The 23,224-nt window shown below is 44.0% G+C and overlaps 1 long non-coding RNA gene and 1 other non-coding gene across 3 annotated transcripts in view; one reads left to right on the top strand and one right to left on the bottom strand.

The window, feature by feature from the left end:
• LOC121011882 (uncharacterized) overlaps positions 1-22,748 on the top strand; it is a 40,797-nt gene extending 18,049 nt beyond the window's left edge. For both annotated transcript variants that reach the window (XR_005781818.1, XR_005781819.1), the window contains 2 exons: positions 6,082-6,195; positions 22,516-22,748. This is a non-coding gene — a long non-coding RNA (uncharacterized LOC121011882). The remainder of the gene's footprint in view (positions 1-6,081; positions 6,196-22,515) is intronic.
• LOC121011936 (U6 spliceosomal RNA) lies at positions 19,376-19,482 on the bottom strand. The gene has a single exon (XR_005781865.1). It is a non-coding gene; the product is annotated as a U6 spliceosomal RNA (small nuclear RNA).
• Positions 22,749-23,224: the final 476 nt, after the last annotated feature.

Below are 23,224 nucleotides of genomic sequence, written 5' to 3'. Positions count from 1 at the left end.
ATCCATGCTGCCAATATCTGCCTGTTAACTGGAGTGTTGAAGTGCTGGTCTTACTGAGGATCCTTTCTATGTGATGAGTTGATTCTTTCCTGTTATTTTCAAGATTTTCGCTTTGCCTTTGGCTTTTCATAATTTGATTAGTTTAGTTTAGCTTTTATGTCTCTGAAAATCATAGGTGAAACTCAAGCTGTTCCCCAAAATTGGCATAAAGTAACCACTTTTAACCAATCCCGTCAACTAGGAAAACTCTAGTGCTATAGCCAATCATTATAAAAACTTAACAGCCTCTGTATTTTCACTGTATAAGCTGTTCTAAACTAATAATCCTCTGAGCCTCATTCTGCCATTGGTTTGAAAGCTCCCAGCTTGCAAACTGTTTTTATGTGCACAAACTAATTAAACTAATTAAACTCTCCCTAATTTAACTCTATTTTAATGATCTGGTGATATGATTTAATTTTATTATTTCTGGTTTTTTGACAGTATCTAATACATAAATAGTAGATTTATTGTGAAGATTATATAGGCAAATATACATAAACCCCAATAACTGGGTCTCACTTAATGCTACGGTAATTTTTTCTCTTTTTGGAAACTCATGCTCAAAGGGTGGTAATGCTACTCCCATTTGTGTCAAATTATTATTTTTTTATTGATGTATAATTGACACATAACATTATATTAGTTTCGGGTATAAACATAATGGTTTGATATTTGTATACATTGTGAAATGATCCCCACAATAAGTCTAATTAATATCTGTCACCATACATAGTTACAAAAAATTTTTTTCTTGTAATGAGGATGTTAAAAATGTACACTTAGCAACTTTCAAATATGCAATACAGTTTTATTAACTATTGTCACCCTGGTTCACTGATATCACCATGACTTATTTAGTTTATAACTGGAAGTTTGTACCTTGTGGCTGCCTTCAGTCATTCATTGTACTAGCCCTATACCCCACCCACCCCCCAACCTCCAGTCTGTCCTCTGTACCTCTGAGCTGGTTTTCCTTTTGTTTGGTGGGTTTTTTAGATTCCACATAAAAGTGAGATCATCCAGCATTTGTTTTTCTCTGTCTGATTTACTTAGCATAATGCCCTTGAGGTCCATCCATGTTGTTGCAAATGGCACAGTTTCATTCTTTTATGGCTGATTAGTATTACGTGTGTGTGTGTGTGTGTGTGTGTGTGTGTGTGTGTGTGTTACATCTTCTTTATCCATTGATCCACTGATGGAGCTTCAATTGTTTCCATGGCTTAGCTATTGTAAATAATGTTACAGGGCACCTGGGTGGCTCAGTTGGTTAAGCATCTGACTTCGGCTCAGGTCATGATCTTGTGGTTTGTGGAATGAGCCCTGCGTCAGGCTCTGTGCTGACAGCTTGGAGCCTGGAGCCTGCTTCAGATTCTGTGTCTCCCTCTCTCTCTGCTCCTCCCCCACTCATGCTCTGTCTCACTCTGTCTCTCAAAAATAAACATAAAAAAAATTAATGCTGCAATGAACACAGTGGTGCACATATCTTTTCAAATTAGTGTTTCTGTTTTCTTCACAGAAACTGGAATTGCTGGATCATATGACAGTTCTATTTTTAACTTTTTGAGGAACCTCCACACCGTTTTCCATGGCGGCTGCACCACTTTACATTCCTATCAGCAGTGCACGAGGGTTCCTTTTCTCCACATCTTCGCCAACGATGGTTATTCCTTTGACAGTTTGATTTTGATATGGTTGAGGTACTTGAGGTTCGTTGAGCTTCTTGATGTGTAGGTTAATGTTTTTCATCCTGTCTGGGAAGTTTTCAGCCATTATTTCTTCAGATAGTCTTTTGCCCTTTCTTTTTCTTCTGGAACCCCAATTACACGTATGTTGGTACACACATGTTCACACAATGCTACATACGCGTATGACCCTGTGGATTCCAAGGAATGTGTTGGAGTTTTTCAAAGCTCTATAAACGTTTCATTCTACAGATTTGCCTTTGAAACTTTTTGGTTAGCCTACTGTTTACCCCAGCCGTTATCCATCACTTTAGGCATAAAGTGACGTAGTTGCCTCTAGTTGTTGTTGACAAACCTACCAGGGTAAAAGGTTTTTCACACTGAGTGAGCTCCAAGATAGGCCAAATCAAGAGAGTTTTGTCAGTGGGGCCTGTCAGGAAATTAGCAGACAGATGAAATAATAACAGTTCTCTGGGGGTGAGGTTTTGAAGGTGTTCTAATCCTGTTTTGTCCCCTCCCGTGGTTGGCAGGTTTGTAGTTTTCACTACAATTGGAGACTCTTTTTTTTTTTTTAATTTTTTTTTCAATGTTTATTTATTTTTGGGACAGAGAGAGACAGAGCATGAACGGGGGAGGGGCAGAGAGAGAGGGAGACACAGAATCTGAAACAGGCTCCAGGCTCTGAGCCATCAGCCCTGAGCCCGACGCGGGGCTCGAACTCACGGACCGCGAGATCATGACCTGACTGAAGTCGGACACTCAACCGACTGCGCCACCCAGGCGCCCCTACAATTGGAGACTCTTGGTTTTCAAGGCCACCACAGAACTGGTCGGAGTGTACATTAAAATGACACACAGTTGGGGCTCCTGGGTGGCTTGCTTTCTGAAGTGGGATTAGGGAACCAGTAAGGCACAGGCTGTGACTTGTTATTAAGAAATCAAGGGGCACATGGGTGGCTCAGTCGGTTAAGCATCCAACTCTTGCTTTTGGCAAAGGTCATGATCTCATGGTTTGTGGGATCAAGCCCCCCATCAGGCTCAGCATTGACAGCACAGAGCCTGCTTGGGATTCTCTCTCTCTCTCTGCCCCTCCCCCACTCATTCTCTCTCTCTCTCTCTCTCTCTCTCTCTCTCTCTCAAAATAAATAAACTTAAAAAAAAAAAAAAGGAAATCAGTATTGGGGCACCTGGGTAGCTCAGTTAGTTGAAAGGCTGATCTTGATTTTGGCTCCGGTCATGATCCCAGAGTTGTGGGATCCAGCCCCACACTGGACTCCATGCTGAGCATGGAGCCTGCTTAAGGTTCTTTCTCGCAGGAGCTCCTGGATTCAGTAGGTTGGGTGGCCGATTTCAGCTCAGGTCATTATCTCACGGTTCATGAGCTTGAGCCCCGCGTCGGGCTCTGTGCTGACGTTCAGAGCCTGGAGCCTGCTTCACATTCTGTGTCTCCCTTTCTCTCTGTTTCTCTCTCTCCCTCTCTCTCTCTCTCTCTCTCTCTCTCAAAAATAAATAAACATTAAAAGATTCTCTTTCTCTGCCCCTCCCCACCCCTCTCTCCCCCGGTGCTCTCTCTCTCTCTAAAATAAAAAAAAAGAAATCAGTATTGAGAGTTACAATTTTGAACAGTACATTTTGTTTGCCACCAATCTCCTGGACTCCCAGCTCCCCTCCAACTAGTCGGGAGTTTGTATTAGTCCTTTCCATTCACATCCACTCTGGATGGGGCAAGGCCCAGAGTAAGCCCAGGTCATAAGCTTCCATTGCACCCACTCAGGGTCTAAGAGAACAGATCCCAGTGCCTGCCTTGACTCACCCATTTCTTTTCTTTCTTTGTCAACTCTTTTTTTCTTTGCCTTGGATTACCTAAAGCTGAGTTCATTGAGATCTCAATAAGGTCATATTGTAATTGCAAATTCACAACAGGTTTTCAGTTCAACCGGATGAATTTTCATGGTGCTCACAGAGGATGCACTCACCGAGGGCATCTCAATGGAATTGCAGTTTGATAACCAAACAGAAGCACAATGGAAGATTGTGGTGATTAATACAGCCCCATTCACAGCCACCCAAAGATAATCCACTGTTCCCTGTGATTTGAATCCATCAGAAGGAAAGGCAGGGAAAGAAAGGATTTGGTTCCAGCAATTGGAATAATTCTAGGTTTATCTCATGGTGTGTGTTTGGGTTACTGAGGTTAAAAAACTCCTGGTTGGACCTTGAACCCCATGGGAAGCTGCTGCCTGTCCTCTCCTTTGCCTTTGGAGGCTTCCCCACTAGAACACAGCAGATCGCTATTGCTAAGCACACCCTCCCCACCCTTCGCTGACACTCCAAAAATAACCTCTGCTGAGACCTTCCTTTCACACACATGCATGTGCAGAGTCAGGCGCACGCGCGTGCACACACACACACACACACTCACAGAAATAGCTCTAGCCTCTGCCTTTGTCCTCTACTTTGAACTTTTTCTCAGGCTTCCCCACTGGTCTTCCTTTAGCTGTATACCTGAATTCTTTCTCTCTATAACATGGTTAACAGATGTCTATCACTAGACCATCAGGTTTCATTAAATTTTCAAAATTTAATTAAACACTTTTTGGAGATAGTTATAGATTCACATGCAGTGGTAAGAAATAACACAGGGAGATACCATGTGTTCTTCACCAGGTTTCTCCCAGTGATATAACATTTTGCAAAACTATGGCACAAATGGCAGCCAGGATATTGACACTGGCATAATCCCCGGATCGTACCCAGAGGTCCCCTGTCTCACATGTATGCATTTGTGTGTGCACGTTTAGTTCTATTTTATCACGAGTGGCGGTTTGCCTATCAATCACCATCTCTCATGTTAGTTTTGTATAACCCCACCCATCTCCCTCTCCCCACTCCCTCCTCAGCTCCCCAACCTAACCACTGATTTGTTCTCCATCGCTATAATTTTGTCGTTTTCAGGAGTGTTTTATAAATGAACTCATAAGGGGAGACTGGGTGACTCAGTGGGTTAAGCATCCAACTTAGGCTCAGGTCTTGGTCTCCCGGCTTGTGGGTTCGAGCCCATGTCGGGCTCTAGGCTGACTGCTCAGACTGGAGACTGTTTTGGATTCTGTGTCTCCCTCTTTCTTTGACCCCTCCCCCATGCTTTCTCGCAAGCGCTCTCTCTCTCTCTCACTCACTCTCTCAAAAATAAACATTAAAAAATGATCTCATAACATATGTAACCTTTTGGGAATAGCTTTTTTCACTCAGCCTAATTCCCCTCTGATCCACCCAAGGTTTTCTGTATATCAGTGGTATCTACCTGAGTAGCATTCCCAGGTATAGATGGATATTTGATTTAACTGTTTACCCAGCGAGTATCTGGGATATTCAGGATATCTGGGTTTCCAGTTTGGGACTAATTGGAATAAAGCTGCCATGAACATTCATATACAGGCTTTTGTGTGAACATAAAACCTATGTTTTCATTTCTCTGGGATAAGTGCCCAAGAGTACAGTTGCTGGGTCATGTGGTAATTGCATGTTTAGATTTATAAGAAACTACCAAATGTTCTCCAGAGTGATTGTATCTACCAGCAATGTGTGAGTGATCTAGTTTCTCTGCATCCTTGCCAGCAATTGGTATTATCACATTTTAAAAAAAACTTTAGCCATTCAGTAGGTATACAGTGAAATCTCATTCACTCATGAAAAATCTAATTTTAAAAATCTATTTAATATTTTAACTTTTATTGATTACTTGCACAGCTTTCATAGATTTTTATTTTTTAGGAGCTTATTTACAACTGAACAATTGTGTGAAGCACTGAAAAATTTCAAATAGTATTTCACATAATTTCATTTCACTCATTTGGTCACACATTTTTCAATATGCTAAAAATTCTATCAGTGCCGGCTTTTCAGCCATGACTTGATGTACAATATTGAAACCCTTTCAACAATTGTCAACTCAAAAGTTAACATGACATATACTGACTGTATGAATAACGTAGTCAAATGACTATTCCGGCCTTTGTGGGCCTATTATAAAGGGAATTGCTTTGTCCACATACCAATTATGTTTCTGTACATATAAAATAGTTTTCTTTTTTTAAAGGTATATATTTACTTATTTATGAGACAGAGCAAGGGTGAGCGGGGGAGGGGCAGAGGGTGAGCAAGAATCCCAAGCAGGCTCCAAGCTGTTAGCACAGAGTCCAACGCGGGGCTCAGTCTCACAAACCTTGAGATCATGACCTGAGCCGAAGGCAAGAGTCAGCCGCTTAACCGACTGAGCCATCCAGGTGCCCCGTAAAATATTTTTCTAATTAAAAACTTCAACTATGAAAAAATAGACACCTGGCTATTTCTCTTCCAGCCCTTCCGAAATGAGGATTCACTTAAGCTGCCTCCCTGATTCCATACTCCGTGCAGGCCATGTCCTACCCCAGCTTTCAAGCCGTCGTACCTGTACCTCAGAGAGAAAAAAGAGGTAAGGGGGGGAAGGCCCAGTGTTTCAGGCTCCTATTTGTCTGGGAGGGGAATCTGACATTTTTAGCAGAAGACTAAAACGTTTACTTTGAAAAAAGTAGAGACCCAGTTGCCTAGATACTGTCAGGAATACAGATCATTGAATCTGTGGGTGGCCTTAGTTGCTTTGTCCCTATCTGAGTGTCCAACGTGTTTAGGGGAAAATGAGACCGCTCTAACAAACAACCCATACCTGCTTGGGCTTTCTCTGTGGCCCTCTGGGTGTGTAGGTGTGTGCATCACATACCCCCACATATGCAGGTAATGAATAGCTTAGTATAAAAACTCTGCAACAAATATCAATTCTGTAAATTACCAGGGAGTCCTAATTGGGTTTGCTAGCAAAGCAACTTCTCTAAAGACTATAAATAGTAGGCACGTGCCTCCGTAAGCAGTGCAGCTATTTCTTTTTTAATAAGGGATTCTCATGTTACAAGGACATCACAGATTACTGAATAATTTATTTGATGGTACATGGTATGAGCTTCAGTCTTTGCCAGTGAGCTCATGGCCAAATGTCTAAAGAAGATAAGGTGAGCAAAAGCTAGAGCTCAGGCTTGGGTGAGCTGCTTATTTTTTTTATTAGATATGTATGGCTATTATAGCCCTGTACACATATTTTACTTGATATGATCTCAGCTTCAAAGGTTGTAAATAGAATAGAGGCACCACTTTATTACTGACATTTAGCTAACTCATAACAATGCACTCAACACACAGCACTGAGAAATAAAGAAGAGAATGATGACCTCGTCTACACTTGGTGATTTTAACAAAGGGCTGTGACGTGTAGGGGAGTGTTTGTTCTCTATGAAAATGTAGGGAACCAAGAGAGGGCAAAATTCAATAAGAGGATGTTAGATTTGGAAAATGGAAATAAGAAAAAAAGATGTTGATGGCTATTTTTCTGTGAACCTCTATTGTTATCTTTTCAATGATTTGGAGTTGAAAAACAATTACTTCTAAGCTTACAGATCTTCGACCATTTGCCTCGAAGTATATACAACTCTCAGGTGAGCACAGGTAGCTTGGAAGACAGGTACCCTTGCCTGTCAAACGTAATTTTGATGAAGATTAAATTTGTTTAAAAAGAAAATTTAAATTTGACGGTAGAAAGATGGCAAAAGGCTGGAACAGGTACATAACATAAGAGGAAATTTATGTGGACAAAAAGTGTGGCAAAGGGTGCTTTGTTTCACTGACCGGTTAAAATTTTCAAGTCCGACTTCAGCTCAGGTCATGATCTCACGGTTTTTGAGTTTGAGCCCCGCGTCAGGCTTTGTGCTGACAGCTCAGAGCCTGGAGCCTGTGTCAGATTCTGTGTCTCCCTCTCTCTCTCTCTGTCCCTCCCCTGCTTGCACTCTGTCTCTGTCTCTCTCAAAAATATTTAAAAAAAATTTTTAAGAAAATAGTAAGTGCTAATTAGAATGAAGAATAATGAGAGCAACTGCCAGGGGGAGTTGGCATTGAAGCAATGATTTTAGAAAGTAGTTGCCGATATCAACTGAGGTTGAAGATTCGCACACTTCGTTCCCCGTTGAAGAAATGCCACTATGGGAAAATGCCCTAGAGGTGGCTGTATATTCTATGCACCGGGACATACGCAAAAATGTTTTTAGAGACATTGCTCAGAATAGTGCCAAGCTGGAACCCAAATGTCCACCCAGCATAGAAAGACTAAATAAGAGCTACAGCCACTGTATCAGTGAATTTTACAGATCTCAAGACACAAATACACAGAGTGAGGGTTCATTGGCAGAAGGCTCCTAAACAGGCAGAACTAAACTCTGTCGTTTAGGGGTGCATATAGAGACAGTGAAAGTATAAAGACAAGCACGGAAATAATTATAACAAAAGTCAAGATAGTGGATACTTTGACGAGAAGGGAAGTATTGTGACCAAGAATATTGAGACTTCTACACACCAGAAATGTTCTTTCTTCACCTGGCTGTGGTTCCGCTGATTTTCACTTTATAATTGTTTATTGAACTGGGTACTGATGTTTAATGCACTTTTATGTATGTAGGTTATAGTTCACACCCACCTGGCCACGCAAAATGCTTTCTAACCGTACCATTAAATGCTAAAAGATCAGGATTTTAAAAAAGAAACTCCTGAGTTCAATGTAATGCCATTAAAAAAATAAACTTTAAGTATTAAAAAATAAATTTAAGTGCAAGTTCAGCTGAATGAACATTTGAAACAATAAGCCAACTCTTCCTACGTAGTTCCACAAGAGCATTCTGTAACGCCTGTGGGGAAGTCAGGCCGGAAGAGAGGAGATCTCCAGAGCACTGGCCGCCAGAGCAGAGGCCCCTCCCAGCCAGCCCTGATGCTCAGCAGCTGTTTCCCTGGGCAATTCTCTGGGCCTCGTTCCTCATCTGTAAAGAGGATCAGACCGGATTAGAACTCCTCTGAGAGTCTCCTACTATATTCTTGGGAGTTCTCTGTGGAAACTTAAAAAAAAAATTTTTTTATAGAAATTCTTTTCGTTTTGACAAGTATCTGAAGAATATGAGCATCATCTGGGACATCTGTAGGTCCGCCTTAGAACTGACAGTGCTACCTTCACTCTGGGTTTATGACTATATTGGGGCCAGATGTGCCATTTTGTCCTGAGCCAGTAAGAAGAAAACATAGGTGACCTTAATGAGTAAAGTCTGCATTTGCCAAATGACCTTATGAAAGACTCACAACCAAAGTTTTCACAGTTTGAAGGGACAATGTTGTGTGAGATTTGAGTCATGGGACAATGCCTGACCCAAAGAAGGGACTAGGCACTCGAGTAACAAAGCAAGGGGCAGTTTCCTCCACAAAAATCACCCCATCTGCCTCCTTAAGTTAACGTTGTTACCTCTTACTGGTTTCCTATTTGGTTTGTCAAAATTGTGAATTTGTTTTGATTTAGTAACTATTGAAGTTACAAGCCCATGGGACGTATGCCCAGTTTCATGTTTGTACACATTTAGCTATCAGTCTTATAAAAGTAATTTACATCAACACTGGAAATCCTCAGAAAGTATTTTCTTGAAGGCACCACATGTTATTTGAATTTAAGCCACACTGAACCTTATGAACTCCACTAGCCCTCCTGTGACTTTTGTTTCCATTTTGGAAGTCAAGCCCTTTCCAGAGCCAGTGTGAGGCTGCCTGGGATCCAACCCTTTTCCTAAGTAGCAGTAACTCTCATTGGCAGGCAATTTTGCTTTCTGGGGACATTTGAAAGTGTTTGGAGACACTTTCCATTGTCACAGCTGGAGTTGGGGGCTAGTCAACGGAGGCCAGGGATGCTACTAAACGTTGTATAGAGCACAGGACAGCCGCCATTGGAAAGAATTATCCAGGCCGTAAATGCCAATAGTTCCCAGGTTGAGAAACCCTGATTTCATTCTCTACAGCTTTAACTTCTATATGAAGAAAATTTTCTGGGTCTTTTCCCAGTTAATCAGAGTAAGGCAGTAGTAGTCTCCTATGACTTATCTTTCACAGCACCTGTTTCCTTCCACACAGGCAAGCAAGCAAAAACAATCCCTCAGGCATGAAGTCCGTTGCATGACTGGCTTGATTTAAGGGTAGAGGTTTGGAGGGGTCAGGCATTTTGCTATTTTTTTGAGGCAACCTTATTCCTGGTCCTCCTCTCTCAGGTCCCGGTCTGCCATCTACATAGAGTCATTTTGCCTGATGTTTATAGCTGGTCTCTGGAGGGAATGTGGTCTCAAGTGATTCCCAGAGGAAACCGCTGGAAACAATATTTGAACAGAAATGGTAACGAGAGCTTCAAACAGATCAGAATGGTTTCAGACATCTGAGAAATGTGGGTCAGTCTCCAAAGTGGACCTAAGGGCCCACGTAGTTGTGTGGTGATGGGCCTGTACTGGCCGCTGAGGAATGTCTATCCCCTTGCTATCTGTCCCGTGTAATTATTATATTTGTTCATGTGGATCCTGCTCTATGTTCCTAGGTCCTATCTCATCTTCCCTATCAGATGTTTAACTCTTTGTGGATAGATCCTTCCATGTCTCCTGTTGTCACTGGAACACCACCCGACATGCTCAGCACGGTGGCCGCTCTGTGGGCGGTCAACAGTGTCAGTGAGCTATGAAAAAAACAGGCCAAGTGGCATTTGGGGAAGTGGTTTCCCAAACATTGCCTGCCTCCTCTCCAGCCCCTCGTCCTGTTCACCTGTTATTCCAGTGACCAGACTCCAGTCAGAACCAGCCTCTCAGCTTTGGAAGCATTAGAATCTATAGTGTTCTCCTGACAAGAACATAGCCCTTAATCTCTAGGAACAAAAAAGGGATTGTGTTCTCCCTCCCCAGGTCTGGGCAGGCTGCCTAGGGTACAGTTGGGGTTCTGAGCACTGCTCAGTCTCCACCTCATCTAGTCCCCTCCCTACCGCAGTGCTACCACAGGGTCACCGAGACTGCTGTGGGCAAGTGTCCATCCATCCCTGACAACCAGTGATACAGGCACCTGACTGGATGTCTCACATCCTGCCTAAAACCACTACCCTTCCCCTCCCCCACATCTTTCTAAAAAAAAATTTCCTCTAATATGTAGTCTTTCAAAGACACAGTGGAGGCACCATGCCTTTAGTACAACACATGTGCCGCCTGGGATGTGGCAAATATGGCCCTTATCTCCTTCCCCGGACTTTGCAGTCAAGTGCTCTACCCCTGAGCTATACCCCCTGGACTTTGGAGGTCTGCTCAGAGCCCACAGCTGAGAGAAGGCTGGAGCTGTTGTGGGCGAAGACAGGTCTGAGGGCGCAGGCATCTCCGTTTGGCACACACAGCCTGCAAAACTCCTTTCCCTGTGGGCTCTTGGGTGCCTCCAGCTGCCTGGGTCCTGCATACCTGTGGGCCTATGGGGCTCAAGGAGGCTTACTCAAACAGGCATGCAAACTCTGGCTAAAGTAGCAAACCAAAGGCAAGAGCAGCTGGGCATGGGCTGTTAAGGGGGGATGAGGCCAGACCACGGAAAGGAAGGCCCATCGCGGGGTCAGAGGTCGGAGGGCTGCTGAGCACAGCAAGTACCATCGTAGGAGACAGGTTAGCGGAAATGGTTCAGAAGACCCCGAGAGAACCGGGCTGGGGGCTCTCTTGTGGGATCTAGTGGTGTGTTCGGTCTAGGGGAGGGGAACGGAGAGGGAGACCCACTTGGTAGCATCAAGAGGATTAGACAAGACTTGACCAGTCCATTTTCGCCTGATTTACAGTTTACTTTTAAAGTTTATTTGTTTATTTTGAGAGTATGTGTGAGCAGGGGAGGAGCAGAGAGAAAAATAGAATCCTAAGCAGGCTCTGCACTGACAGTGCAGAGCCCGAAGCAGGACTCAAACCCACAAACCGTGAGATCGTGATCTGAGCAGAAATTTAGCCTGACTTAAATCTAAGATGTTCAGACTTGGTTGTGGGGAAGGCAAAGAGCAGTTGGAGTTTTCCCTGAGTTTACCCCAACACAGTGGTGGCCTGGAGCCCAGCCTGCAATTCCAAAGGGCGAGCTGGACCCCGTGCTGGCCAAAGCATGGGCGGGCCCCCAGCTTAATAGTGGGGACTGGCTAAACGGGGCCCTCCACCCAGTTTGAGGCAGATCCTGACTTGAGCCTGCTATGGTCATGTGCAAAGCGCAACCTGCTGCCTGGTCAGCCTCACCAGGCGCTTGTGAGGTATGTCCTACAGCTCCTACCTCTCCTCCAACCCTGGGGGTGGACGGCACTCCCTGCACCCCTGCCCTGTGAGTGGGCCTGGGAGGGGCAGGGCCACTCAGACGTCTGAGATCTGGGTTGTAGGCAGGGAGGATGGTGAGAACCCACCTGTGAGATGGAGTCTGACCAGTGCAGTGGCCCACGGTCTAGGTTGTAGCTGATCTGGGCCCCTGTTCCCCCTTCCCCTGGCAGCCAGGTTTTTGTTCTTGTCATGGTGGATTAGCTCCCTAAATAGAGGTTGCACAGAGAAAACAAAAGGAAGAAAAAAGGGAAATTAATAGCTCTGGTAAAAGATCTGGTGGGGAAGAAAGTTAAAACCAATTGACCAAATGAGAGTTTGATGATCCCATACACTCTCTGGTCCTTTTCTGATACATAGACAGGGATCACAGTTAAATGTTGGGTGTAGGCACAAAACACACTTCACACCTATTCACCTACGAATTCTCAAGTCTTCGTCTTGAAAGCTGGTGGGCCCAGGGCTCAAGATCCCCCCCGCCCCCACTCCCACCCTGGGACTGATGCCACCAGATGGTATCGTGCATATGACCCGCCTGCAGGCTGAGTGACAGGACACTTTTCCTGTGAAGACAACTGGGTAGTAGCTACACGGAGCGTGTGTGCTGTCTCACTGGCACAGAGGAAAGACACAGAGATGAGCTGCAGGAGGGGAGAGAGTGGAGGAGGCAGAGAAACGTCTCTCTTTACGTCACGCTCTGGGAGAACGCTAGAGTCCTGAAGTCTGGCCCCGAGGGATCACCACATTTTAGAGGAACATCAAGGAGCAGATCTGAGTGGCGGGGACAGGCCAAACCGTGAGAGCCCCAAGTGCCCCTCTGGCAAGAAGAGAAGATCTTGCTGCCAGGAATCTTCAGGGCTAGAATTCTCTGCTAGTGGCCTATCCCCTTTCACCTTTTTTATTCTTCATCTTCGCTGGACTTACCGCTCAAAAGAAAAAGCAAAGCTAGACTCAAGTTCCAGAAAGAGTCTCTATGGCTTCTTTAAATCAGGTGGGCTGTGAACCTGTAGGAAACGTCAAAACAGAAACAAAGGGAAGAAAGAAATCTCTTCTGCACCAGCAACTGTGCCATTAAGCTCTATTAGTGTATGGGATGTGGGGCAGAATTATTGCTTCCATCCGAAATCCAATTTCTACTCCACCCATAATGGCTCTCAAGAGGCGACCATGATGCCCTACTAGTTCAGGTGACCTGAACCTGCTCTGCTAGTACAAATAACAACACTGGCTGACTTTCTGCCCAGAAAACTAAGTGCATCCAATTTAATATAATACCCACACCATATACCTTTGGCATACAGCTGGTGACTATCGGGAAACACGGAGTTGCAACTCAAGTCACCTCAGTCAGTTGCAAAACCCCCCTTGAGTGTCAGGCAATAGAAGGAGAGCCAAGGAAAGGAACGTTTCACACTTGCGTGGCCTTTTTACAGCTGCCTTTACCCACACGGTTGCACTTGCTGCTCACATCAACCTCCAAAGGAGACAAAACTTATTGCCTTCATTTCACGAATGAAAACAGTGGTCTAAGCGCGGTTAAATGACTTCTCAAAAGCTATACTCTAAGAGGCAGAACCTGGATTAGAACCAGGGTGCTCTCACTTTAAATTCAGGACTCTTCCAGCGATGGCCATGGCTTTTAAACTGTGTACCCCACAGAACATCCTTGGGAAGGAAGGGAAGCCTTGCATCCTTGGCTCCTGCTCAGGTGGGAACAGCTCCAATTTCATTTGCTTTATCTGTTGGCGTTCCATTCAAGGTTTAAAATAGATTGAAAGGTCACTGCGCTCTGCCATGATGCCCCCAGTGGGGGGTTCGGCCACAGGACAAGGAGCCCACTTGGAATGCACACAAAGAAAGGATGGGGTAGAGATACCGGCACCCCAGGTAAACTCCCTGCACGCCTGGGCCCTGCACTTCAGATCTTCTCGTAGGGAAAGAAACAGCTGAGGCTTGTCAATTTGGGGAGGTACTTCCTGGCTTGACATCACAGGGTCAGCTTTGTGGATCTCATCCAGACAAATCGAAGGCCCTCAGCAGACTCTAAGTCACAAGCCGCCTAAGTTTAATGAGCTGTTACAGCCCCGTGCCTGGTAAGCAGTACTTCCAGCCTTCTCCATGCGCTGGCTCCAGTGACATCTATGCTGATCCCAAAGGCTGGCTTATTCCAGGTGTCACTTCTTCATGGTATGAGGCCACTGAGGGGGTCACCCTCACCAGCCTGAGTCCTGAGACCTCCTAACAGTTTGTCCCTTTCTTCCAAGCTCTTCTTTCACATGGCTCTGTCTGCTCTCTGACCACTGTTCTGATCTTCCCAGGAACCCTGCATTACACCTGCTAGTTTTAGCTTCTCCAAATGGAACTGCTTAGAAACAGCCTCCTTCTCTTCCCCAGCTTCCCAGCTGGCAAATATTCTGGCTTACCAAGGGCCTCCCGGAGCTGTGTAGAGTCAGGAAAATCCTCTAAGGTTTGGTTTTGACCCTTTAAGCTGGACCCTTAAAAAGCTGCTTGCTACAGATAAAAGACAGGTCTAAGGTCTGCCTTGGCAGATCATTGAGGTTGGTGGACCAAATGTAGGCTTTTGTTCAGATTTTACAAAGCACTTATAGCCTGGTTTTGTCATTTGTTTTCACATCTCTCTCTCTAAACTGTGTGTAATAGGGGCGCCTGGGTGGCTCAGTCGGTTAAGCGTCCGACTTCAGCTCAGGTCACGATCTCGCGGTCCGTGAGTTCGAGTCCTGTGTCGGGCTCTGGGCTGATGGCTCGGAGCCTGGAGCCTGCTTCCGATTCTGTGTCTCCCTCTTTCTCTGCCCCTCCCCCGTTCATGCTCTGTCTCTCTCTGTCTCAAAAATAAATAAACGTTAAAAAAAAATTAAAAATAAACTGTGTGTAATAGAAAGAAGTCAGACCTGGATTCGAGTCCCAGCTTTGCATTGACAAACTGTGACCTTAGACAAACTACTCAATCTCTCTGGACTTCCTTTCTTCATTTATATAAAAATGATAATACACTGCACAGGGTTGGTGTTTGTTTTTTTTATGAAAAATTAATGAAATAAATCTATAGAATACTTAGCACAGAGTCAGATTTCAGTAGATGCTAGTTTCTTCTTTCTCCTTAAGGATAAAACCCTAAACTTACCCATGTCTGTTTTCCCAAAATCTAGTACAATGGCTAGTACATAACATATTCTCAGTGAATGTTGACAGTATGAATGAATAAATAAGGAGTGAATCAAGAGGGCATATATGAAATTGATAGGCCACAGGAAAAGTTGCCAAAACAAATAAAAGTATTAGTAATTAAGAGTGAGAAATCTATTAAATGCTCCAAAATGTACCTATAAATATGTTCACTGTTGTGTTCTTTATAATAATGGAACTTTTGAAATAACCTAAATGTTCAACAAAGGGGACTGGGTACATTAATTAAAGTGTTTAATTTTAAAATTTTTAATTTTTAATTTTATAGAGAGAGAACATGAGCAGGGGAGAGGGGTGAGGTGGCGGGGGGAGGAGAGAATCTTAAGCAGGCTCCACGCTCAGCATGGAGCCTGACACAGGGCTTGATCTCATAACCCTGGGATCATGACCTGAGCTGAGACCAAGAGTAAAACATTTAGGGAGCTTGGGTGGCTCAGCATACATGCTTTCTCTCAAGAATAAATAAATATTAAAAAAAAAGTGTTGGATGCTCAACCAACTATATAAACTACTATATTAAAGTAGTTTAATATAGGGTCACCTGGGTGGCTCAGTCAGTTGAGTGCCCGGCTCTTGACTTAGGCTCAGGTCATGATCTCATGTTTCATGAGATGGAGCCCTGCTTCAGACTCTGCACTGACAGCAAGGAGTCTGCTTGAGATTCTTTCTCTCCCTTTCTCTCTGCCCTTCTGCTTGTGTGCACGCATGTGCACCTCCCCCCCTAACAAATAAATAAACTTACAAAAATAGTTTAATATAAAATTCTATGCAACCATGTTCAAAATGTAAATTTTAGAAGTATGTTCCACGAAAATATCCAAAACATGTTTTTAGGTAAAATGGTATGTTACAAAATTGTACTCCTGTAAAATTATATTTCAAAAGAAAGAAATGCCTGGAAGAATATTAATAGGCAATGGTTATGTCTAGATGGTGGAATTATAGCAATTTTTATTTTACATACTGTATTATCCAACATTTGAATTTTTATAGTCAGGAAAACAAATTTCTTTTGGAAAACTAAAACACACAAACATAACAACCAGTGACAGATTTTTTTTTGGTTGTAAATGTCAAAACCCACTTTAAACCCACATCGACGCGGGGCGCCTGGGTGGCGCAGTCGGTTAAGCGTCCGACTTCAGCCAGGTCACGATCTCGCGGTCCGTGAGTTCGAGCCCCGCGTCGGGCTCTGGGCTGATGGCTCAGAGCCTGGACCCTGTTTCTGATTCTGTGTCTCCCTCTCTCTCTGCCCCTCCCCCATTCATGCTCTGTCTCTCTCTGTCCCAAAAAAATAAATAAACGTTAAAAAAAAAATTAAATAAATAAATAAATAAATAAATAAATAAACCCACATAGACGCAAAGGAAAATGTATCTGGAAGACTATTTTGGCTGCAGAAAGGTTGTGGTATGGCTGGACCTCAGGAATAGGTAGAAACAGATCCAGCACGCTGCACCTCTGGGTGTGGGTATCATCCCTTCTACTGCAGGCCAGCTTCCTCCACGTGGCAGGAGATGCCATCTTGATGAGTTCAGAGCTGCTAGTCTCTGCCACAGAGAGAAAATGAGCACCGTGCTCTGTGGTCCCTAGGTCGTGAATTCCAAAAATACACTGCAATTGGTCCCACTGGATCGGATGTCGATCCCTCGCCCAGTTGCTGTGCCCAGGGCATGGCGGTGTTCTGTAATTGGTCCACCTTGTGGCTCATTTCCATCTTTTGGTCCATCAGTGTGCCCAGCAGGCAAGGTCCTGTCAGAAGAGCTTAAATAATAGGTTGAGAAATGATGGTCTCCTTCTCCCTACACCCTTCTGCTGTGAACTGATATTTCCTTGGAGGTGAGGGAGACAGGATAGGACATTCTGAGTGTGTTGGCTTAATTTTGGTTTTCAGAGGAGGGCAGGGGGAGGCTGGAAGTAGAACGATGGCCAGGATTGGACTATCCAATTGCATTATCAACATCAGATGCAATGAGTGAGCTTTCCTGACATGTCCTTGTGCTGGTGTGAAGATTCATCTGAGTCCTTGAAGAGCATATGGCTCAACCCAGGGGCTACGTGCTGGCTGGACAGAGACAGCAGCTTTTGTTATTGTAATTCCCTCTCTTCCTGGGCACCGTCCATCACTTCCATATAAGTAAGGAGAAACAGATCTTCTAAAGAATGATGCATATTCTTAAAGTATCTTGCATAGAACAGCCAGAGCTCAATAAAACATTCAGTGCATTCCCTGCTTTATTTACTTACTCAGGAGGTGGTGATTTCATTTATTTCCAAAATAGAGTGAGTGTGTCTAGAAAATAAACATTTTAAAATACTGTAGGACCTCATGATATCATGGCTTACTGTTATAATTCAATTTGTGATAAGTTACTATGTTGGAATGGGATCATGGCACCTCTGGTGGTCAGGAGCTATGCTTTAGCCATCACTGAGCCCCAAGGTAGTGCTGGTGCACAGTAGGTACTCAGAGGTTAAGGATGTTCAAAAATCTAGGGGTTCATTCTTAACAGACTTGTTTCCTTGGGTTTCTTTCTTTCTTTCTTTTAGTGTTTATTGATTTTTGAGAGAGACAGACAGACAGACAGAGCATGAGCAGGGGAGGGGCAGAGAGAGAGGGAGACACAGAATCTGAAGCAGACTCCAGGCTCTGAGCCATCAGCACAGAGCCCAACACAGGGCTCAAACTCACAAGCTGCAAGATCGTGACCTGAGCCGAAGTTGGACCCTCAACCGACTAAACCATCCAGGTGCCCCTCTTTGGGTTTCTATTGTGGTTTTTTTTCTTCCTTTCTGACTTTTTCCTCCTTTTTTTTCCTGTATAGTAAGGATACCATCCATTTCCCCACATCTTCTGGTTCTTGCAATAAATCATTTTCAGAGGCTCATTCTTACTCTGAGCCTTTGGGATGATGTTCCCTTTACCTTGTTCTACAGCATTTCCCCACATAATTCATTTTTTGCCCTTTTACCCATCCTTTTGATCAAGGTAGGATCTATCCTCCTACCAACAGAGAAGCTATTTGGACTGCCTTGGGTTGGGCTCACTATCCACTTGAGCATTGGCTGAGCACTATAGATGGCAGTGGGTTCATGGCTACACCTCCCAGCCCACTGTCAGCAATTGTCTTGTTCTTGTGGGGGGTTTAGTCTAGCCTCCTAGCAAAAACATTGCCCTGGAGGCTCTTCTGGCCATCAGTCTATTTCCTTTTGCCCTAAAACAATATGGCACAGATGACATTATATTTCTAAGATGCACAAAAGGATTTTAATGTGGCATCATATAGAATCACATGTCTCATCCCTCCATAGCCACTGCAGTGAGAGCACATTATAGCACATTTTGTTTATTCTGAAACTTAATTATCATTGAGCACTGAGGGGGGACAAAAAGAGTATTCTTGCTTTCCTGTTTAGTATATAAAGAGCTATGGAATGAAAAAACAGTCTACCAAAAACCATGACAAGTCTGGCGATTTTTATCCCATGTCCATGCCCATGTGTCATCACTATGCATTATTCACCTTGCTTTTCAGTATGAAATTGATTTTTAGTTGCAAGTAAAGGGATATGCATCAACAGCTGCCTAAGTGGTAAGGACATTTGTTTTTATTAAACAAGAAGTCCAGAGGTATGGTCTCAGGGATGGTCTAACCACATCATCAAAGGCTCAGGCTCTCTCTCTCCTTCACACTCTGACTTAATAGGCATGTTGCTTTTCTTCATAATGTGTATTGCTTCACAGACTTCGTGTGGCTACCTTAGTTCCAGGCGTTACATCCATATTCCAGATGGGAAGGAGGAGAAAGGGATCACAGCAAGCTTTTCTGCAAGTCTGTCCCTTTTATTAGAAAAGCAAACAGTTTCTGGAAAATTCCCAGCCAACTTTCACTTTATGCCTCATTGGTCCCAGCTTGTAACACTTTACTCCTAGCAGCAAAGGAGGATGGAACAATGAGCATTTTGTAAAGAGAAATCGTGTAACCATGAGTAGATTGGATTTATCAACCTTAATTCATTCCCCAAGTCAAGGGATATTGCTGCTACACACCACCCACCTCCACCACCACCCGAACAGAATTAGTGTTGTGTTAGCAATGACTGCTGCTGACAGTCCAGGGCAACCTTGGCAGCATTATTTTTAGCTGCAGTGATGGTGGCTGTAGAACTGACCGGTGCTTTTCTAAGATAAAGGTACTTTGAAAAGAGTGAAATGACGTATGTTTTTTCACAAATTTGTGTGTTATCACTGCGCAGGGGCCAGGCTAATCTTCTCTGGATCGTTCCAATTTTAGTATATGTGCTGCTGAAGCGAGCACAAAATGAGGTCTGGTTCTGATCACTGATAATAAATATGGAGTCAATGGAATGGAATATTATCCAATACAACATACTTTAAAAATGACAGCATGACTTACTGAATTGAAGAAGACTACAGAGAAAGCAAATCAAATAATACTTATACAATCTTCCTTTGTGAAAGCAAGTAATTTCTGAATCCAATATAAAAGGAATTACAAACACCATTTGCATTGGTGGTTCAAATTTCTCCAAGCAAGTAAATTCTGAGAATCACAGACTTCAAACATCCCTTTCTAGTCTCTATTTCTACTGAATTCAGAGTGAAAGGTATTTCTTGGGTTGTGGCTTCTTCTATCCAAGCAAAGACTACAGAGGCCTATTGCCTACTTCTGTTTCTTACCCCTCCCATTATTGTCTCTCAAGCTCACCCCTTCGTAAGGTTAATTTTGGTATTAGAGGTCTTCTATTAGTGCTCACAAAGTGAATGGTACAGAGTTAAGGTGTCCAACCATCCCGGACTCCTAGGACTGAGGCTTCCCTAGGAAGCAAGATTTCAGTGCTAAAACCAAAACCATCCTAGGCAAACTAAAATGGCTGGTCACCCTAGGGATGATCACCAACATGAAAGGGGGTGAAGGAGAGGGAGTTTGAGAGGAAGGAAGGAGAAGGAGGACCTGGGAAGTCATGGCCATTCAACCCAACTTCAAATTTCATGGTTTTTCTTTCCATCTTAATAACTAGGGTTCCTGCACATCAACTCACGAGTGATGCTTGAACTCATCATTTCTTCAGGTTCTTTACTCTTCCAACCTGTACCTAATTGCCTCAACCTAATTGCCTCCCAATTCTTCCCCTCTATCAATGTTTCCCAATTCCTATTCCCAGTCACCAGACTCAATGGCATTGTAAGTGAATGCTACGAAGCCCCCTCTGATCTGACACATAGCAACGATAATGAACATGAGAAAGAGAATTTTATAAGTCATATTCACACTCAAAAATGAGATACATATATGTCCTCAGTCCTGGAACAGAATCAAAATGCAAAGCAAAGAGGGGCTGATCTGAGGCTCTGGATCTGGAAGTAGGTAGTAGGAACTGTGAGTTTGGCTTCTGCGGATAAAAGCCCGCCAGAGGGGAAAGGAGCTCTGTGGGAGGCACGGGAACCAGAGTCATGCTCAGAGCTCACAACCGGAAACTGGGGCAGGGCTTCCCTGGCTTGTGAAAGGAAGCCTGAGGTGTAGCTTAGCCTTTTAAGAGAACCAGGCTCAAACAAGAACCCCATGTTCAGAAATACATAGAGAAATACATAAAGAAAAAGAAAGGCAGGGGAGAAAACACTCTTACATATGATGATCCTATAAACTCAGTTTTAAAATTCATAAAGCTAATACTAAGAAACAGCCAATAAAATCAATAACTGTAATATGAGTTTTTCCAGAAAAAAATAATAAAAAATTTTGAAAAAGACTTGAAAATATGTGTGCATTTAGAATCCTTGAAGAGGTCAACGAAGGCATTACATCCTTACAAAAAATACATGCCAGTGATCTATTATGCCATTAAAACAGACAAATAAGTACGGGTGGATATAAAATTAGAAATTAGGAAGAAAAATATAACCATTGAAAAATTTTAAAGACTGTAGGGTAGTTTCCAAACTAAATGTAGTTGCACAGAGAGGATTAACAAATTGGAATTGGGAGGAATTCATGCAGAAGGTTACAACATCAAAGGGGCCATACAAATGAGAGAGAGAATGGCAGGTGTTGTGGTTATGGACTGGGGGCTCAGGAAGGGCTTGTCAAAGCAGACATTTGGTTTCGTTGTCGTTGTTGTTGCTGCTGCTGCTGTTAGAGAAAGAGAGCATGCACATGAGAGGAGGGGGGAGGCGCAGAGGGAGAGAGAAAATCTTAAGCAGGCTCCACACTCAGCACGGAGCCCAAAGCAGGGCTTGATCCCATGACCCTGGGAACATCACCCAAAGCAGACATTTGAGTAGCTACCTGACCAAGTAAGGATGTGAAGGTAAATAAATATAAATCAACTTCATAGACACCCAGCAGTCATAATACCTATTTTCCAAGTGGCTCTAAGAATTAAATAGTATGCATAAAAACACCAAGCCTAGTGCCTGACACTTAATGTATAACAAATATTAGGAAGCTCTACTTCCCTTCCTAAAAACCCAAGTGAAAAGAATAGAATTTAGCTTTTGGCCTCCATATTGAGGGGGCTTCGGCCACTTCTGCTCCAGCCCAGCATCATTCCCAAGGGACTCGAATTGGGTGATGATTTTTGGTTCTAATAATGGTGGATTCAGCTCTTTGTGACAAAGCGGCTGGAACACTGTCAGCTGTTCATGTGCCTGTTTTCTCCGTCTGCTTCTCTCCCTTGAGAACAAACTCTGTTTTCCCCTCTAGCATTAACTGAACAAGCCAGTCATGGCCAAACTGTAGAGATGACATTTTAATACATCCAGGCAGCCTGGCTAGTAGTTTCTTTGCAAATCTCAAAATTTCATCAGCACGGCTCTGGGCACTTCTCTGTTACGTCTTGTCTGGAGCCTCAAAGGAACTCCTGACAGAGGTCACGAAGTGGGGAGAGACAAAGCCACCCTCATTCTGAGCAGCGAGCCTTTTCGACTCACAGGCCCCTGATGGAAACATTCCCTCATGAAAAGAACAAAATAAGACTGGTTCACAGTGAACAGCAACAGAATGTTCTGTCGGACAGAGAGCAGCTTCTTGGAACGTGGGAATCTGAGAGACTGGATTGCATTCAAAGAAAATGCCCCTAGAGTGATAAAGAGCAAGTCCTGGGGGCTCCACAGTGTTCAAGATTCCATGCTCTAAACAGGGGTGGGGTTCCCTGCCAAGCCTGGGGTGGGGCTGGTATCCTGGAAACTGGACTAGGCTGGGAAGTGATACCCCGATGGTCAAGGACACTGGGGGTAGCCGCTTCTTCCTCCCCTGAGAGAGACAGAAAAGGGAGGCTGTGACGAAGCACAAAGGAGTAGCTGGGGGTGCACTGTGTGTGTGTTTTTCTAGCCAGAGGAGAGAAAATGTGCCCCACCCTCTCTGAGTCCTCGGTCAGGAAAAGGTTGTTTTCAGAAGGAAAGAATGAAGAGGAAGAGGAAACATCCCTTTTTGCTGCAGCTACGACCGGCTTTCGCTCCCAGGGGCGAGGCAGGCTGATGGCCACTGGGTGCTGTCCAGGGAGCCCCCTGGGTTCTCGGTCCTCCCCCCTCACCAGCGCAAGTGCCCCTGCTAACAAGTCAACAAAAAAATAAGTCTTCCAAAAAAATAATAAGTCTTCCCCTTGTTTACTTTGAGTTTTTTTTTTCTTTTTTAAAAACTGCACCTCTCCTCAAGTCTGAATTATTTAAAAGAAAACAATAAAGAACTGAGCATTGCAACTTTGGCTCTGTTGGAGGTAAACGTTCATGCTTGGAATGGAAAAATAACAGGAATTGCCGGGATGAGCGCTAGGATTCTAACGTCTCCCACGTCCCACAGCGCATGTATCCAGTGATATCTTCTGAACAGGAAGGAGAAAAAAAACCCTTAAATTCGCATCACATGAGAAACAGAAACAAATCAGATGCTTGGGGTGAGATTAGAGAGGCAGTTCCTGCACACGGGTGGGATGAGTGTGGTGGAGGCGTGAGAGGAGGCACGCGTGCTGTCTCCTGGGTGGTCTTCGCACACGTGCAGCTGCTGAGTGTTCACTGTGCTCGTCCATCTCGCGCACACAGTG

The sequence above is a fragment of the Herpailurus yagouaroundi genome, unplaced genomic scaffold, assembly GCF_014898765.1.
Source record: "Herpailurus yagouaroundi ecotype Mexico unplaced genomic scaffold, PumYag 195, whole genome shotgun sequence".
NCBI classification, from domain to species: Eukaryota; Metazoa; Chordata; class Mammalia; order Carnivora; family Felidae; genus Herpailurus; species Herpailurus yagouaroundi.
The sequence above is the reverse complement of the archived record's forward strand: the minus strand, read 5'-3'. Positions and strand labels throughout refer to the sequence as shown.